Below are 20,095 nucleotides of genomic sequence, written 5' to 3'. Positions count from 1 at the left end.
TTATGAAGCTGAACCATCAGTTTTTTTCCCTTGCTACAATGTTCATACGGACCTATTGAGGAATCTAGAATGAAAGGAACAAACTGTTCCTGTCCTTTGATTTCAGTAGCATCAGAGTAACAAGGGTACAATAAGAAGAAGAAAGGGGGGAGGTTGCAATAGAGGAGTAGCAGAGGAATAACCACCAATCAGGTTCTGGTGTGACCATAGTGCCAACCAAGCACAAATTCAACCTTGTTGCCAAACCGGACTCAATTTACTCAGCTTTAGGCTCAGGAGACAAGCAGCTTAGGATGCAGAGCTAAACTGTACAGATTAATCAAATTTCAGTGCTGCCCCATATCTCCTCATATTCCTGCCATTTAAGTTACCTTAGGGACTATCTAAACCAGACAAGTGGTCTGTGGTGACAGCAGAACAAAAAGATAAGAAAAAAGTTCCCACAACACAGGATGTGTGAGTGGCCCTGAAGATGTCATTTGCTCTAAGCAGAAATTCTGAAATGATTTGTTACCAGAGGGGGCTTGTGTCCAATTTAAATCGTGCCTTCAGGAGAAGATATTCCTCACTGGGAAGATAAGGATTAAACTCCTGGCTTCCTCCAATGAGTACAGGTCAAAGGACAAAAACATTGGGGTTGCAAAACTATTAGGTATACTGTATACAGAATTGACACAAATTTGATCTAATTGCATGTTCATTTAAATTCAATATAACTCACTAGTTAGGAAGTTAATATTTTAAAACATTAATTGCATTTTTGTCACATTCAACATAGTTTGATAAATTTTGGAGTTCTCCAGGACTAAATTCAAGCTTCATACCCCCCCCCCCCCTTTATAAACGTGCAGAAGACATGTATTTATCTACTAAGCTTCTATGTGGCTTAGTAAAGTGGAACATATAATCTTAAGAGGAAAGATTCGACTGATACAGTATACAATCACCTTGTAAGAAAAGACAGGAACAACTACTCAGATCCAAAAGGTTTGCTGCAGGAGCCAAAACTTGATGGCTTTGCAAAAAGCCCAATAGGCTGAGGCATTTCATCGGGAGCTGTTGCTAACTGGAGTCAGATAATAGATAAAAGGCCATTCACAGATAAACCCGTGGTAGCATTAAGCTTCTATGTTTCACTAAACACATTGGCGAGTAATGTTGGGCTACATTACAGCCAAAGTGCTCCTGTTTCATGTATAAATAGTACAAACCTTTGCACATTTAGTAAAAAATTAAGCCACTTCAACTTCAGCGAGTCGTTGTTATTCTTTCAAAGACTCCTGGTAGGATGCCACATGCGTTTAATATATGAGATTTACTTCTAAGTAAACACGTGCACAATTATTCGGCTTGGTTTTACTTGCACGGTTTGTTATTTTTCACTTTTTGAAGAATGGCACCGTCAATGCATTCCTCCTTTTAAGGCTGCCAGGTCTCCCGCGGACCCCAACCGCAGCTATTTCAAGAGCAGCAACAGCTTTTCGTGAAGAAATTAGACAGGTGAAGGAATACCCCCGCCCCCGTCAGTTTTGGCGAAACATTTCCTCTGTTCAATCTTACTGGAGAGGCCATTTTATTTTGCAATAGAAACAGGGAAAGTGCTTAAGAATACCTACACGCAAAAGCACTCGCCCAAAAAAGACAGACTGGAGTCAGCTTTGATGCTCGGGGACGGGTTGTGGGTTTGGGGTGGGTGGAGAAATCGGTAGCCCAACAGACCGCATCTGGAGGGGGGACCGGGCTGGGGCAGGCTGGCAGATGGAGGCGACTGGTGAATGAAGGCTGGAGCGCGGTCTGGAAAAGCGCACACATGCTCTGCCTACGCTCCCCGTCGACGCCTGTGCTGCAAGCGCGGTGCGGCGGCTGATCGCCCGCAGCAGGGCCACCTAGGGAGGCGAGCGCTCCGCGGAGGGGGAGTGGAGGAGGTTAGGGGGCGGCAGCAGCAGCGCTCTTTCGGCCTCCCCGCCGGCTCTCGCTCCGCTCTCCCTCCGGCCACCGCTCGCAGCTCTCCCCAGCTGCCACCATGCCCAAGATGGCGGCGCGCGGCTAAGACGGGGAAGGGGCAAAAATCGCGGCGGCGGCCTCCATTTCTCCCACTCCCCTTTTCTCTCGCTCCGCACCCCCGCCGCGGCGGCGCTTACTCGGCCGCTGGGTCCCGCCTCCCGCTCCTCCCCGTCCCCACCCGAGCCAGCCAGCCAGAGCCGAGGAGGAGCAGCCGGAGGAGCCACCGGAGAGGAATAGTTGCAGCCAGGGGGCCCCGGGTGCCCAGGAGCCCACAGCGGGAGCCGGGGCCCCAGCAGCAGCGCCAGCGCCAACCAGCCCCTGCAGGAGCTGGGCTCAGACGCCTCGGCCAGCCGCTCCTCCTCCTCCTCCTCCTCCTCCTTTTCACGCCGCCCCCAGCGGCCTTGGCCCGGCCTGAGGGAGACGGCTAAGAAGCAGGCAGGCAGGCAGGCCGGCGGTGGTCCGGGACGAAGGCGGCTGTCAACGCGTCCGCCCGTCTGCCCGCCCGCCCCACGGAGGCGACAGCAGGAGAGCCGCCGGGGCAGCTGTCAGGGGGAAAGAAGGTGGGGTTCCAAGCTGGGGTTGCTCTCTTATTTGGGGGAGGGGGGCTGTCGAGGAAGGGGCGGGGCGCAGAGGCGTGCAGAGCTCCTGCAAAACGGGGCGAAGGCGAAGAAGTGCGATTTGGGCGGGAGGAGGAGCGGGGGGGATGCAAAGAAGGGGGCGCGGTGCAGGTGGTCTCGGGGAAAAAAGTGGGGTGCAACGGCGCCGTTTGGGCTGCGAAGAGCTGCAGGCCCCCCGAAGAGTGACTAGGGGAGGGAGGGGTTTGGAGGTTGGGGAGGGGGCAAGGAAGGGGGCGTGGCGCCGAAGTGGCTGTGGGCTTGGTGGCAAAGTGAATTATATAATTGTGCGTGTGAAGGGCGAGGGGGCAGCAACGAGAGCGGCCCAGAGGAGGCGAGGGTGGAAGGGAAGGGGGAGGAGGCAAGCAGGAGGAGGGGGTCCGGGAAGTAATGTGGATCTAAGGGATAGAAGGGGGATCTTAGCGTGGTAAATTAAGTGGGGCTTGGAGTCTGTGACAAGGAGGCACTGTTGTTCCTACAGAAAAAGAAATCTGGTTGAAGGATCTAAGGGCAAAGAGCAATTTGGATAGTAGAAGAGGGGTTGCTTGATGAGCGAAGAAGGGTTCCTTTTACTTATAGTTGGATACTGTTGGGCAAATTTACTAGTGTAAAAAATTCCACTCTACCAATGAACCATTCTTCCAAGATACTGCCTATATAGTGAAAATGTGAAATATACACCATCTACCCTTCTGTTTCTCGCCTAGCCTATCGCAGAAAAGGTTAGGAAGCCTTCACATTTTCCATGCTTGTTGATCCCTAAGATAATCATTGTAGGATGAGTTCGCTGGAAAGATCCCCCAAGGTCTAACGAAAGTGCTAGAAACCTCAGTGTAGGTTGGAAGCAAAATATCTTGAATGTATGGAGTAGGCAATGAATGCTTTCCTATGTAGGATACTTGTGTGGGGCGAGGTCACTTTGGCAAATGAGGTGTAAAGTTCAGAAAGAGTTTGAGGTGAGCATCAAACTCGTGAGATTTGGTGTACATAACAAGCTTTCTTTTTGTATGGTGGGTTAAAGAAGAATAGGAAGCAGTGTTGAAAGTGACTTATCCCCACCACAAATTAGCAGTGGTGGCACCATCTGGCCTTGAAACAGGAAGGTTTTGCTTTCCTACTGGCAAATTATGGAGAGGAACGTCAATTGTAGTGAGTAGAGTTTGTCATTGCTTTTCCTTTGGGTGACCCTGACACTCCTTGATAGCAGAGGTGGTTGCTTGGAGAAGTCATTAGCCTGTCTCTCCAGTAAATGTTACAGGCAGATAGAGCCACAGATTTATAAAGAATTATATGCTGAACTAGTGGGTTCCTTCAGTGGGGGAGAATTGGGTTAGATGATCTCCAAGATCCTTTCCACCTTCACATTCTACAATAACGAGCAATGTAACTATAAATCTGTATGCAGAGCAATGCTGCTTTCAATTTGTATCCTTTCAAATTCCATTCCACTGCTTTTTTGAATAAGGGATAGAGACTGATTTGCCTGACAATGTCTTTCTTTTCCCCTCCACTGCAGTACATGTCAGGCTCTTAACAGTCAACCTATTTGTGCATTTCTTCTTTTAATAAAATGCAAATGCTACCAGTTGCTATCAAGTTTAATAGAATAATAATAAAGTTGCATCCTTGCTCTTTGTCCGATTTGATACTCCATTATGACTATCCTGCTTTGATGCTTGATTGGATTTGGGGGGGGGGGGGGAGGTGGCATACTTCACAAAGAAAATTTGGAATGATGATCATTACCGGTATATAGTCAGAGGGAAGTTTAGTCCAAAGCAGTGTGTCTCAACCTAAACAATTTTAATGTGTGAAACTTATTGTCTGGGGAATTCTGGGAGTTGAAGTCCGCATATCTTAAAAATTGGCTGAGATGAGAAACACTGCTTTAGATTAAAGTTATCTGTCATTTTGTGACTATCACTGTGGGGAACAAAAGTGCTTGTTTCTTTTAAGAGGAAAAAATTGATGTTGCCCATTATTATCATCTAAAATTAGTTTATTTATACCCCATGTTTGTAAACTTGGTGTTTAATTGCTGGTCTACATGTTTCAGAGGGTTTTGGGAAAAGCAAGTAATAAACTTCAGCTATTCTGCTTGATAGAAATCAAAATGGTAAAGAGGTATCAAGTAGCTTTTGTAGTCATTTGGGTTTGAGATTTTTGAGGGCAAGGGAATTATACAAGAAGATTTTGGGAAGATGGGGGACATCTGATAGTATTAATGTGACTACCTGAAATCATGCTCCATTTCTGATGACTAAATGGTTTGGTTTCATGTAAAAGGGGTTTCCCCCCCAACTGTTGACCTTTTTCCACTTTGAGGTTATCAAATGAGTGTATTGAATATGTTTATATTTCAATGTGTTATGCCAGAAGCATGATATTACTAGCTTGTTTTACATTTATATTTCTGAATTGCTTGTTTGCATATATAATCTAGTTTCCCAAGTGCATGACCATAATCTTCTCTGTGGGTTACCTGACAGTTTTTAAGCTCATATTTTTAAAAGTGTAAAAATCAGAGGAAATTGAACTATTCAAACATTCCGTTTAACATAGAAATTGTGATTGAAAGGTGACTTCCTTCCACTGTAGGTTGGAGGAAATGAATCCTGCCGTGTGAGATTCTTACAACAGAATTTTCTCATCATTCTCGCCATTACTGGATATTCTGATGATTTTACTAAATTCATGTTGAAAAACAGGAAAGTGTTCTCTGAAGTAAAATGTGATGAGTTAAAGAATATAAACTAATATTTGATTTCAGCCATACAATAATAGGACAAGTTGATTTTTAGAGCCTTTCTGTGGGCCATGCTTTGTTATTTCTATTGCTTGCTGTATTTTCTTTAGAAGAGGGGGCTACAAAATACAAATATAGGGGAAAAAAGATCATATTGGATTGGATATTGAATTGGAATATCTAGGCCAGTGTTTCTCAATCTAGGCAACTTGAAGATGTGTGGACAATTCCCAGAATTCCCCAGCCAGCATGATCTAAATTTATATCATCTTAAACTCCTTCAGATCAGTAACCTATTTTTCAGTTCAAATTACCCTCTTCATAGCCTAACATTACAACTCTTGTTTGGAAAAAGTTTTTTTTAATTAATTAAAATTAATAGATCCTAACAGCTGAAGTAAAAAAATACAGAAAAGACAAATGGAGATAGGCTTGGCATGAACACAATGAATTTGATTTCAGTGAACTGAGAGTGGCTTCATTTGTTTTGTGGTTGTTCGCTTTTAAAATAACATAGCATTTAATAATAACAAAACATAGCATAAAATAGCATTTAAAATAACAAATAAAATATCTATTGTGGATTAATTGTATGTATAAACAATGCCTCTATGGCATAAATCATGTTAGATGATTTATGAACCTATTCTGTAGGTGAGTTCAAACAAAAAGATAGGAAAAGGAAAAAGAGTTGTATATAGATTCCTGTTGAGATGTATATATAATTTTAAATGACTCAATCTTAAAACTTAAATTTAAACTTTCAACTTTTCAACTTTAATAAGATTTGTATGCCGCCCACTCCCTTGGGACTCTGGGCGGCTCACAACAAAAGTAAGAACATTTTAAAAAATTTAAAAAATACAATTATTAAAATTAATACAACATCCATTCAATCAAGTGGGGCTGGATAAACCATTTAAACATTTGATCTTCAAATACTTCAAAAGTGATTGAAGTAGCATGGTTTGAATTTAGAACAGTTTTGAACTGAAAAAACACTATGACCTGCAAACTTTTGTAGCTGGCTCCTAGATTCATAACTGGATTCATAGATCTTGTTAAATCACACTACAGTTTGCTTAGTTTAAGCTCAGGCTTATTGACTATGATTTAAATCAAACCAGCTTAGTCAACTGTTTGTAGTTAAAAACACATGGCTTAGCATGAATTGTCCCCATGTATGATCCAGAAGTGGGTTGCTGCCGGTTCGGCCCGGTTCGGTAGTTGCAGCGGCAGGAGGCATTGTGCGCATGTGTGGGGTGTCCGTGAGCATGAGCGAACCCGTAGTAAACCAATTAGCAACCCACCACTGGTATTATCAGCTGATAATATCAGAAGCTATTCAATTTGACTCTGAAAATGGATCTGGAATATGCATGTTCTGGGGTGGGAGATAGCATGGGAAGGGCAAGTATTTCAGTCAGGCTAGACTAAGAGAAAGTAAAGCGCTGACAAGATTGAGCAAAGGATGAGTGGGTTGGATGATATGCTGTGGTTGAATTAATAAATGGTGATGGCAGTCAAGGCAAAGGAAGATTGGGGAAAAGAAGATGGAATGGACTCTTTATGATGGTGGCTGGTAAATAGAAGGAAGATGGAAAGAGGATTGGATGGATGTGCACTGGCTAAGGAAAGGAAGTTGGAAGACAAGGAGGTTGAATAGGTAAGTGTGAGTTGATGGCAGCCAAGTGGAAAAAAGTTCAGAGAGAGGTTGATGGGTAGACTGGAAGACTTTGCACACTTGAACCATAGTATGTCAAAGCAGATATGAGGAGAAGGAGAATGCTGAAAGATCAGCGGATGGACTGGCCAAGAGGAGGAAGAGAGGGAATCATAGGGCATGCTAGCCTTGCTTTACTTGCCAGTAAGAAGATATTTTTCTCTCTCTCATCTAAAACCCAGGACAACCAAAGTGATCCAGGTTTTGATTTGGCTGGAGATGTCTATTTAATATTTCACAAATTTTTCTTCCATGCACAGAGCAAACTATGTTTTCTATTTCATGCGTACTTTTAATACCAACTATATTTTGGTCACATTAAACTTTTTTCATGCTTGAAAAAATATTATTAAAAGTGACATTCTCAACAAAAATAACTTCAGACTAGGAATAGTGGACTTTACAAATTGTTATTTAAGCCAGTTGTTAACTTAGTTCTGTAAAAATTTGATCAGATGCAACATCTCCCTTGCCTTCAATTGAAAGAAAGTAAGTTTTAATTAACAAATGGGTATATTTTAGATAGTTTGGTTAAATCTTGTTTTTTTGTTCACAATTCTTTTGTGGCAAACAGATCAATATTCATAAGTGTGACACATTTAGAGTTTGTTATGCAAATTAACTTACTGAAATAACAGTGTTGATTATTTAAAATGTGTACTTTCCCCTACCTTTTGGGCATGATTATAAGTGTTCAGCAATATTACTTTTAAGGATCATTATACTTAAAACTGTATAAATATATTCAAGCTGCTTACAGAGTAAGTTGATGATGGCTGCCAATTGAAACAGAATTTAATTCATAAATTTGTGCCACCAATACTAAAAGACAAGATATTTATAGCAGGATTTTAATCAATATTTTTTCTTTAAAATGGCACTATAACACATTGCTGTTTCCTTAAGATATTGTATATATTTGAAATGTAACTGCATGCTTTTTGAAAGTTTAGTAAAAAAAATATTGTGTTTTCTTCTTTGATGACTTCTTGTACCAAACCATATAACTATTTTTTAGCAATAGTTAGGCTTATATACCGCTTCATAGGGCTTTCAGCCCTCTCTAAGCGGTTTACAGAGTCAGCATATTGCCCCCAACAACAATCTGGGTCCTCATTTTACCCACCTCGGAAGGATGGAAGGCTGAGACAACAATATGGAAGTGGTTTGACTTTTGTCAAATACTAACTACATAGATATAACCCTACTTAGCTTTATGAGATCAGCTAATGGTGGCTAGGATAGATGTAAAAATAGCTAAGCAAGAGCATCCCTGGAATTTATGTATATGTGTATTGGTCAGGTCAAAGTGGTGGGGCCAACCAACCACTGTATCCCTATTTACACGTGTGTGATGCGTATTAAAAAGTGTTGGGGTTTTGATTGTTTGGTAGTCTCATCATTTGGTTCCCCCCCCCCCCGAATGTCCTGGTGTTATGATTCAGAAAGGGCTTTAAATCACAACTTGGACATCATTTGTGCATCATGTATCTGCTGGAGTTTGCTTTTTGGGCTAAAAAGAGTTTTGATGGGTGGGGTCAAGGAAGAATGTTTTCTCTGCTTTATGGAACATCTTGCCATCAGTTGAGGAAAGCCCCCAATCTCTTGCCCTTCCACAAAGGAGTCAAAAGCTGTAGCTTTGGGTGGGGAAACAGGGGTCTACACAATCCATGGGTGGGCTGCCCCATGAGAACCCTCCACCTACAACTCCTAGTCTCCCCATCTTAGAAAACTCTCCACTTTGTAATTTTATAATGTTTTACATTTGTTTTAAAAAAATGTAATCTTAAATTATTTGGTTTTTAATTTTATTATATCGATTAAATTGTACACCACCCAAAGCCCTTCTGTGAGGGAGATGGGTGACTAAAAAGTTAGATAAATGATAGAGATGGATGGATGGATGGATGGATGGATGGATGGATGGATAGATAGATAATTGAATAAAGTTTAATACTATGTTGCTGTCCCCAAAATGAGTTTTAAATCAAATACATAAAGGAATTGGAAACAGGAAAATAATTGTTCTGATTTTTAACTTTCCTGAGAGTCTTATACACTTGTGGAACTTAGACAGTGCTGTTACAAATGAAGGCAAATATGTGGGACACAAATATGTGTCCCAGGATAATGTTGTAGGATCCAATCTGGGGTCAGTCACTAGGACCAGAGGTTTAGTCTTCTGAGCTTTTGGACTCGTGCTGGAGTCCATCCTCAGGGAACTTCTCTCTCACCAGGATGGCCCAGAACAGGGAGAGAGAAGTTCCCTGAGGATGGGTTCCAGCATGAATCCGAAAGCTTGGAAGACTAAACTTCTGGTCCTGGTGATCCAACCAGAACTGATCCTGCAACAATGCTGGTTTTTTTTTTAAATAAATAAATAAATAAAGTTAGCACTCTTTGGGAGTTTTTCATTTCATGTTATAAAAATGAATTGCAAATATAATGTAAACAACTTATATTAAAATAATTATAAAAGTAAAATTTTGGATATTATTTTGTTAATTATTTTATTTTTAGATAATTAAGGCTACCCTGATGTTTGGTGCCTCTGTAATAATTGAGAAATAGAAAGGTCCAAATGTATTTTCTGGATTTTGTTTTAACATAGTTGCATGATTATTTTATACATACATTGTTGCAATCAGTTTGTCTAATTTTTGAGATAGATGGAAATTGTTCTTTTTTTTTAATAACACTTCTCATGTTTGAGTACGTTTCATTGACCAGTTTCAAGAATGATGTCAGTAGGTTTCAGTAATATTTTGGTGGAGATGTGTAGGATTATTATATTTTTCTATCTTCATCATATCTCTAGTTTTGTTGCACCTCAAGAGCTATAAGACCTTGCTTACTTCATAAATATTTCCAGAACTGTAATCTGAACAATGAAATAAAGTTTGAATAGGGCTTTCATGTTAAAAGAATTCTGGGTAAGAATGCAGTTTTGAGTTGAAACTAGTTAACATTTCCATTAGCCAAGGGTGACCTGTGCATTATCAGACTGCCAGTCTTTTTAGCTTTGCTTCAGTGCAAAACAAAAATAAATGTTCTTGCTTTTTTAGATTTAGAAATGTATGCTGTTTTTACCATTTCAGAAACTTGTGGTAGAGACTTCTTGTATTTCAGGCCAAATTATTTTGTAAGACTGGCTTTACAGTACTTCAGGAGTGACATCTTTGTAAAGCTTGGTAATTTGAAGACCATGCTTGCATGAATGTGTTTGAAGTGAAGTGGATTGTTTTTGATAAAACTTGAAAGAATGTATTAAAGTGCTCTCATTTTGATATAGAAGCCACATCAAACATTGATGCAACTTCCTGTTCAGAAAACACTTACATGTAAAGAAAAGAAAGTGGTCTATGGTTTGCATGACAGTATAGATAGCGTCACTTTCGTAGAGTGGTTAGAATGGAAATTTATCATTGCACTTAGTGAAAGTGCAGCTTTCTTCTATTTCCAGAAAAAAAAATGGCTTTAAAACTTGTCAGGAAATTGTCCAGATGTCTGTTATTGTATGAAATAATAATAATGAAATTGAAGCTTCTTAGTGGTTTTTATACATAAGAAAAGCAAGATTGTTAGGGGGAAAATCCCATAAAAATGACAAAACTCAGTCGTTACATTTCAGAATAAATGCTTTGTATACTTTATTATATGTTTGTAAGGATAGTCTTTTCCTTCTTTGAGGCTGGACTAAAGAATACCAGCTGGAGTTCTCTTCACAGTTTCACCGAGTCACAATTCTTTCTTCCATAATAATCCCCTTCCATTTTCCTTCAAAAGTTTTCCGCAGAGGGTAGATGGTGATCAAAGCCCCGCCCCTTTGTATATACATGCAGTTCAAATTCATGTACAAAATGTTGGCGCTTGGACTGCATTGCCATGAAAACAGTTACATCTGTTTGGAGCCCTTTCTTCCCAATAAATACCACTGCATCCTTCCCCATTGTAAATTAGCATTTCATGACATTGAGTCTGTTTTGGGTTCCTCAGAATTTTTCTAAATCTTTTAAAAGCAAAAAAAAAATGTGGATAATGCCATTTAGAACTTAACAAGGAATGCTTACATCTACATAATTTTAGTCCTTATTACAATGGAGGAACATTTTGATTTAAAGTAATTTGCCTTGCCTGAATGTTTTATTGAGTTCTGTGGCTTATTTATGAGTTTAAACCAAATCTTGTGTTTTGTCCTAACATAGGATATTAGGGCCAATTTGGGGTAGTGATTAAGGCACCAGCCTGGATGCCAGGAATATGTGTTCTAGTCCTGTTTAGGCATAAGGTTTGCTGGCTGTCTTGGGCTAGTCACTATCTCTCAGCTCTATGAAGGACGCAATGGAAAACCGCTTCTGAAAAACCTTGCCAAGAAAACTGCAGGACCTGTACAGGGAGTTTTTGAGAATGAGGTGTCATTGAACAGAGAAAAAAATCCCTAGTAATATAATCAGTTTGATTTCTGTATATGCTGCCTTGTAATACCCACGTATATAGGCACCAGTCTAATAGTTGGAAGGTTGTGTTAGCAATGCAGAAACCATGGATCACTCACTCTCAGTCCTATATGCAACTGGAGTTCTCTAGCTAATAGCTAAATAAGTAAATTTAAAACAAAATGCAAGATAGTAATGATTAAAAAAAACTAAAACAAATTTGAAATTATAACCATTGTGTTCTAATACTTAGGGGAAGGGAATAATGTAATGTTATTGTTTAATTTGGGGTTGGTATTTCAGTGATGATTAATCCTTGAATTATCATTACAGAGAATCTAAATTTACATAGCAGAGAATGCTGAGAAAAATGGTCAAGTTCTTCTTTCTAAGCTAATAAATTGAGAGTGTATCAAACAATATAGCCCACAATTTTTCTTAGCTCCTTATCATGAAATTCCTTAGAAAAAATATAAATGATTTTGCAATACTCAGTGGTTCTTATTGTTTATAGTTATTATTGGTAATTGCAGCAGATTATTTAAGGATATCATTGAACCATCTGCATGATACTCGTACGTTTCTTGAATCCTGAATCATAATAATGTTCTGTCTTTACTGATGAATTTTGTCCCCCTGTCCAGCTGTAAAGGAAGCTTAATCCATGGGCTGCCTGGAAACTAGAATAGGTTCTTAGCTTCTTTGGATCTGGATTGATTTAAACTAGCCTTGGGTCTTGAAGTGGAAGAATTCTTTTTACAGAGAATTCTGGACAAGATACAATTTCTTCTTCATCTTCTCCCCTCCATCATTACATTAAATGCACTCTTAGGTCTACTTGGAAGTAAATCCTCCTGAGTACAGTTGGGTCTATAATGATATACAGATGTATTGTATTTAAACTCAGTAAAATTGACCAAACTATATGAGATTTTTAAAATTCATATTTGTTATTTATTTATTTTCCCCTGTTTTACTCTCTGTTTATTGTATACTGTAAGGCAGGAGCTGGAATACAACCGCTCTTGGGATTATAGATTTTTGTTCCAAATATCAGAATCAATTATCTCCAAAACTTAGGTATTAATTTAAAAGGCTTATCTAGCTGTGTCTCTCTGATTAGAAAAAAATCATTTCTGCAGGCAACGGAGATGGAAATATTCCTAATATTATAAATTAGGCAATAATTATATTAAGCAAGGAATCATTCTGCTCTCTCCACAAGAATATAATTGTGTCTTTCTTCACCCCACATTTTCTGACTTTAAGAAATCTATTTGTCAGTCAGTAGCAGCCTTATGAGAGAACTGCCTCTTTCTGGATGCTTTCCAGGAATGCAGAATGGCAGCTATTACCCTGCTAATCATAAGATCTGAGGGGGAACACAAACAGATTATCTTTTTTCTACTGAGGAAAGTGGTGTAGCACTGTTGCAAGGGAGTGATGTACTTTTACAAATGAAGAACAGCTCAGATCTTTGCATTTTCAAACCTGGGACTGTTATGCGTCTGAATTTCAAACTAGGGTCTTTCTCCAGAATCTAATGAACCTCTGATTCATGTAAGTGTGTTAGCAGAGTGTTATCTGGAGATATTAAAAACACTTTCCAGTCAGGATGAAACTTCAAAGATAGCTGACTACTACTTCTTCATGTTGTAGAAAGAATAAAGAATGAGCCTTGTTTTGATTTGTTTATTCTTTATACAACATGAAGAAGGAGTCAGCCATGTTTGAAGATACATATAGCCGAAAACAAGTAGACATACTGAGTATGTTTCATTTCATTGGCATTAGGTTGGTCTAGGGCAGCATAAACAGAAGTAGATTCCTTTACTTATGGAAGTGTTCTTTCATCCAAAATATACATAGAGACACTCTGAGTCCAACCAGCTATTGTTTTAATGTGTTGTATTTCCACAATAGAATACAAGGTTTACTACAAATACATATAAATTCATTTTCAGAATTATGATTTAGAATAATAATGTAATAGTAGTAGTCTAAAATAACATAGAAATGGTATCACATAAATGTTATAACCTGCCCCAAGGGTGCTTTTTCAGGAGGCAACTGGACTTCCTTGTTTTTTCTTTTGAAGATGTTTCGCTTCTCATCCCAGAAGCTTCTTCAGCTCTGTCAGGATAGTGGAGAATGGAAGGATTTATATTTCTTGCCAACAGCTGGTAATTTGCATCCTTTTAGAGGGTCCTTGAAGCATTTGGAGGTTTACCTGTGTCCTCGGGGTCACCTGAGTAGTACTCCTAGTTCCTGTAGTTTCTGATTTTTTTTCCTCTGGAAATCCATCCCTACTTATAGTTAGACAGTTATATCCTGTCCAAACTCTGGTGTCTGCCATTTAATTCAGCTTTTAAGTCAAAGACATTAAAGTGTGGATATGAACAGTACTCTGTAGAGAAATCTTTCTTTAATAATAATAAGGTTTTAATTATATCCTGAAATTGAACGAAAACCAAAAAATAGATATTTTGGAAGAGACACACAATCGTGGAACAGAAGAAGCTCTTAATTGTTGCACCTATGTAAAGCTTGTTAATACCCGTTGAACAGGCTCTACAACTACAAAGGTCAGATGCTAATGGCCAATATATGTTTTCTGTCATATTCTATATTCCATTCCTTTGCTTTCCATCACAGATTGAAGTGATGACTTTCAAACTTTTCAGATTTGGAATTCAGTTTTAATCCTAAACTAGATATTCCCATTTTTAATTTATCTCAATATATTTAACCATGGTCTCGCTTTTTGAAGTTTCCTTTTTCTTTATCAACAAGCTGAGCGTTGTGTTGCCTGGCATTAATTAAAAACCAATAGCTTGGGTGTGAGGCTTAGACAATGTGAGTTTCTTTGCCTTTCTATTGAAAACATTACGAAGGCTGCATATTTTATGAAGCCTTTTCAACCTTTCACTTTGGCGACAAAATAAACTTCTTGTGTTCATAGGCAGAATGATAAGAACAAGGCAGCTTTATTTAATTTTCCATGCAAAGATCATTTGCCAAAGATAAGCTTTATAGAAGTTCCACATATCCCAGGAGTAGATAGATGTGATTGATTTTCCAAAGAATGTACAAAAATGTTTAAATGTATAAATTAAGATTCTTTTTTCTTATTGTGCATTAAAAATATGCTTGTATTGTTGGAATACAATATAAACAATTGGTTCAGTTCCAAGTGGGGAAAAAGACACTGGAAACATGGAGGCTGCTTGGAAAGATGGTTTTAATGGTGGGCAGGACCACATGGTTTGAGATCCTGGGGAAAAAGGTGATCACATGCTTCAAGATGTTGGGTGAAGAAGAAAAAAGGGCCAAGAGGCTGAAAGTCCCTGGTTTTATGCCCTCTCTGGCCTTTGATCTTGATCTTGTATTCTGATTGGATGTCAGACTCCCATGGGGTCATGCAACTCTGTAGGCTGTGCTTTGAGTCCAAGTTTGGTTGTCTTGCTGTCTGATATAATTTTCCCAGATGCCTTGTGAGTTTCTGTAGAAAACTAATCATACCTTTGTTATGTAGATTAGACTGACCCAGGCCTTTAATTGCCCATTGACAAAGGTGGGACCTATTAAGAGTGAGTCTGTTTCCTGCCTAAAATATGTTTCTCCATTTTTTCTCCAGGAAAATACAATATTCTGCTTTTTCAATATTTCCCAGGATATTTCATTTTTCTAGGAGAGGGGTGGGTTTTAACTTCCTACAGTATTGAGAGCTGGATATGGAACGTCTAGAATATATGGAAGCCACAAATTTTAGAATCAGTGAAGAAAGTTTGGGGAAGGCAGAAGCTAGGCATAACACCCCCTTTTCTTCTTACTATCAATTTTATGAGTTGATTCCTGCCCCCATGTTTTCTTTTCACTCTTGTTTTTCTAAAAGTATCATTTAAATTGGTAATAATTGGGTCAAAGCTGTAGACCAGGGTTTCTTAAGACTTGTCAACTGAAGATGTGTGGACTTCAATTCCTGGAATTTCCCAGCCAGTATGCGGGGGCATTGAAGTCAATACATTTTCAAGTTGCCAAGATTGAGAAACAGTGTTGTAGATGTACAAAATGCTTTGGGGATGGGGGGTTGTTAGAGAGCATAAATTGATACCCTGCGGAAGGTTCTCTTAGTTTCAATGGGAACCAAATTCACATTCATCTGGTTTAAGTGTCTCTTAGAGCTAATTAATTTCTTTATTTGATCTCTTTCTCAAACTTTAGCCTAATCTTTTCTTACATGCATTCTATATGCATCTAAGTTGATGCATTTTGCTGGGTTTTTTTCTTGAAGTGATGTATTAAATGAAACAAATGTTATAAATCTCTCTAAAACTGTTCATAAATTGAAAATACCACTTAGTTTGTTTCTTAAAATTATTCATTAACAGTCTTTAAATAATTATTCAAGTTCAAATTTGTTTGTATATTTTCTTAATGGAATGGATTTAATATATTTGCCATACTAAAGATCTAACTGGCTATTTAATACTTGCTGGATTTTTCCATGCTTCCAGAATCAAAACTGTTTTTACCATATACGATTCCGATAGGTATGTACTTATTTATAACAAAATTCATTATGAGCATATATTTTATCTATACAAAGTTAAAAACAACAACAGATCTGTAGATCTTTATTTTTAAATATAATAATTTTATCATTTGTTGACTTTATAAAAGCAACTTTCCTAATTATGTACATTTTCTCTGCATACTTGTTCTTTCTGGGAAGAATGCAATATTAAATATATTGTGTATAATTTAAACATAGAATAAAACCTCAAAGAAAGTAAAAAAAATTGTGTATAAATATATGTTATATATCATTAAGTTCACAGTTCAAAAGTATGTATAATTTCAGATACTTTTGTCTTATGGTTTTTTATTTATCAATTATTCATTCAGAACACATATTCCAGTTTTCAGTTTTTCTACTCTCTCTGGTAGGTTAATTTTCATTTCAAGAGCCAATTTAATAGATGTTATCAGAAAAACATAGACATTGATATTTTTGAGTGTCTTACAGATTGTTAAAAATAACATACTCTTTGTTCTTCTGAAAAAATATATCTTTTTGTTCCCGACAAACTCAACACCTTCAAAACTCTCATATCACTAACATTTATGAAATTTCTAAAATTTGACAATCTGTTTTAAGAAATCAATATGATGGGCCACAAAAATCTAAGCCAGGTTTTCTTTTAAAGCATACTATATTTTAATATGACAGAAGGAAAATTATTATATACATAGGAAATAATCATAGTGTGTTAAGTTTATGTTTATGTAATGTTAATTGGTTTGTTATCTTGTGCCTATCCATTTTTTAAAGTGTGGCCCCTTGTGCACCCTTATTTATTTTAGTAGTAACACTTCCATCTATCATTGCAATTATATGCTTTCAATTTAAAGAATCTTTGGAGAAAATAAGTATGAGCCATGGAACTGATCAAACAGAAAAAAGAGCCACTATTCATAAAGTTTATAAAATAAATGATTTAGAATTTTAGTTCAGCCAAAGCAATTTTATCATTAGAGAATGGATCCATAGCATGATAAGAATGTTTGAATTTTTTAATAGACTGGAGCAGTGATGGTTAGCCTTTTTCTCCTCGTGTGCCGAAAGCGCCCACGCACCCACACCCAAAATGCAATGCATGCATGACTCCCCACTGTGCACCCACTCCCCGGCGCATATGTGCGCAACCTCCTGCATCCCATTTTGGGCCTAGCAGTCCTTCCTGCAGGCTCTGGGGACAAAAACCAGGACACACCGGGGGGGCGCACTATACCCACCACGCACCCTCCTGCACATGTGTGTATGCCTCCCACATGTGTGGCAGAAACTTGAAACTCAGCTGGCGCGCGGAAAGCATGGTGCTGCTGAGCTGGGGGAACAGTTTGCGTGTCCGCCTGCCATAGATTCACTATCACAGGACTGGAGTATTTTCAAATAGTAGCTATTTGTGCATTGTAGTTATATGGAAAATTCTGTATCATACTTTATAACTGAATTGTGCTGTAAATCTTGAGAGAAAATTAATATCTAAACCTTGAAAACATAAGGAAATGATTATTAAGTCGGAGAGTGCTGGGATTTCTGGTAATCTAGGAAAAGAACAAGATGTCTGCTTCAGATTTTGACTGAATAGACTTATCTTCAAGTCTGTCTAACCTCAGCATGAATATGCCCTGGTAACTATTATTCTGTGTCATATCCACATGATAATAATTGCTTTTATCTCATCTCCAGGTCTTAGTTGAGCCAGCTTAAAATAACATTTAGGTCTTCCATTTCTGAAGCAATATTTCCCCCTTTTCTGAAATGCCTTTTGTCATAATTATGATTTGGCACAATTCACTGATGATATGATTAAGGATGCAGTCAGGGTTTGGGATCAAACTAGTTCCTATTTGCCACTTTTGGCTACTGTGAGCATACCTCCGTTCCTTCAGCCACCGGACCACTACCGTTTTGGCTTTGATAGAAAAATAGAAGCTGCTTTTGAAAGAGTATTTAGTTTGAGGAACAGAGCTAAGACTTTCTTATGAGAGCACTGGGCCTATGCTACACAAAAGGTTGGTTTAAACTGGGAAAAAGCACAAGTTCTGTTAGTTGCTTCTTCTAATTAACAAGAAGTTGAGCTGCCTGTATTTTTACTTTCTTATTACATTGATGGGAATTACTATTTTTGCCTATTGACTTCATGTCTGTCAACGGGCTGCTTCAAGTTGCTACCTGCCACAAGGGTAGATCGGACTTGCTGCTGGCACTCCCATTTCAGCATCAATCAAGGATGGAGCTCACTCATTACAGGTAGTCCTTGACATATGACTGTAATAGAGCCTGCCCATTATGGTTGTGTGTCATGCTGGTCGCAAAAATGGATTGGTCACAAAACTGATCTAATTCTATTACCTTTTTTGTGGAGGTCTTTAAGCAAACGCCACAGTCATTAAGTGAACCTTATGGTCATTAAAGCAAACCAATGGTTCATTGTGGGTGCGGGTTTGCTGAAAACTTGAAATAACTGCCAGTTTTCAGCAAACCTTTGTAAAACATGGCCATGTGACTGCAGGACACTGCAAACAGCTGCAAATACAGCTGTGTTGTTGATTGCCTAAAGTTCGGTCATGTGATTGCAGAGGGGTCCCACAACCATTAGAACTTTAAATCTGTGTTGTAAGTCTCCTTTTTTAAGTCCATCATAACTTCATCATAACTTCAAACTTCAAGTCCATCATAACTCCATCATAACTTCAAACCATCACTAAATGGATGGTCATAAATTGAGGAGTGCCTATATTAAGTACTCTCCCTGACTTTATCTTGCATTTCATCAGCAACCAGCAATATTTTTGGACATGGGGGGGGGGGGGGGTGTCCTTGGTGCTCTCTGAGCTTGCTTGTTTTCTTGCAGACATTTCATTACCCTAACTAGGTAACATCATCAGTGCTAGTAAGGGGTGCTGTTTGCTGTCAGTTTATATTCTGGTGTCGTCTTGTCTGTGTTGGTGTGGGGTGGTCTTAGAGATCCTATGGTTGGGCTGTTTACTGATGGCTCTTTGGTAGTTTCTTGATTGGGTATTGCTTACTTGATTGTTGGTCTGAGATTAACCTTGGAGTTAATCTATGCTGATCTGGTTACTGATTACTGGTGGAGAGGCGCTGGAATCTAGTTGATTGCCTCTTTATGCATAGTCGTTAGATGCTGTTAATGTCTATGTATCTGTTGATGGCTGATTTGTTAGAGTGCCAAAGAATCTCTTAAGACCGCCCACACCCACAGAGGTAGGCAAGACACCAAAATATAAACTGACAGTATCCTTAGTAGCCGTGATGATGTTACCTATTTAGGATGATCATCTGCAAGAAAACAAACAAGCGCCAGAGAGCACCAAGGAACCCCCATTTCATCCCTGAACTACAAATATTCTCTTTTTTTGGACATGGGCTTAGTGTTTCAGAAGAGCAACTAGATCCATGTTCAGAAATATTGCAGCTGTCATTGAATTTCTTGTTAATTGGATAACTTGACAGGTCGTGAAATACACCATTCAAAGCATCCTCTCTTATTTTCCCAATTCTGCCCCACCTCACAGTAGGGGAATTGATCACTGGTGTTAGCGTTCCAAGTAATAGACCCACAGCAAGCAAAACTCCAGGGCAGGTGGATTCCTCAAAGAATAGTTTTATTGGATATATCATATTGGCACAGATCTGATGAAAACCTACTCTGAAGGTTTCTGCGGTTTTTACCTAATTAAATGTAAAAGTTTCCCCTCAACCCCAAACAATCAGTCACATGGTCCTAGCAAGGTGCTGCCTGGTTGTGTGGTGATATAACTCCTCCTTCCTCTGTCCAGGTGTGAGAATGTCCTTGGTTCTCAAGAGAAAGTATTTTATTTTGGCTACAAAACCCCAGCTATCTCTAATCCCCACTGCCTATCCCTCAGTTCCAAGATGGCTTCAGGTCAACTTCAGGGTTGACAGGACTGGTTGTTCCTAAGTGACACCTAGTGGGAGGAGAAACTAACCTGGGGCATTCATCAATCCTTTGTCCCACAT

At 38.9% G+C, this 20,095-nt stretch overlaps 1 protein-coding gene across 3 annotated transcripts in view; it reads left to right on the top strand.

Moving 5' to 3' along the window:
- The first annotated feature begins 2,029 nt into the window (after positions 1 to 2,029).
- The window catches only part of NCOA1 (nuclear receptor coactivator 1), a 285,039-nt gene continuing 266,973 nt past the window's right edge, over positions 2,030 to 20,095 (top strand). For 2 of the 3 annotated variants that reach the window (XM_032216694.1, XM_032216692.1), the window contains exon 1: positions 2,032 to 2,564. The gene's annotated coding sequence lies outside the window, so the exon portion shown is untranslated. Of the gene's footprint in view, positions 2,565 to 20,095 lie in introns of all 3 variants that reach the window. The other variant, XM_032216695.1, reaches the window with a different exon arrangement.

The sequence above is a fragment of the Thamnophis elegans genome, chromosome 4 (assembly GCF_009769535.1).
Source record: "Thamnophis elegans isolate rThaEle1 chromosome 4, rThaEle1.pri, whole genome shotgun sequence".
NCBI classification, from domain to species: domain Eukaryota; kingdom Metazoa; phylum Chordata; class Lepidosauria; order Squamata; family Colubridae; genus Thamnophis; species Thamnophis elegans.
Note: the sequence above shows the minus strand (reverse complement) of the source record. Positions and strands in the feature narration are given on the sequence as shown.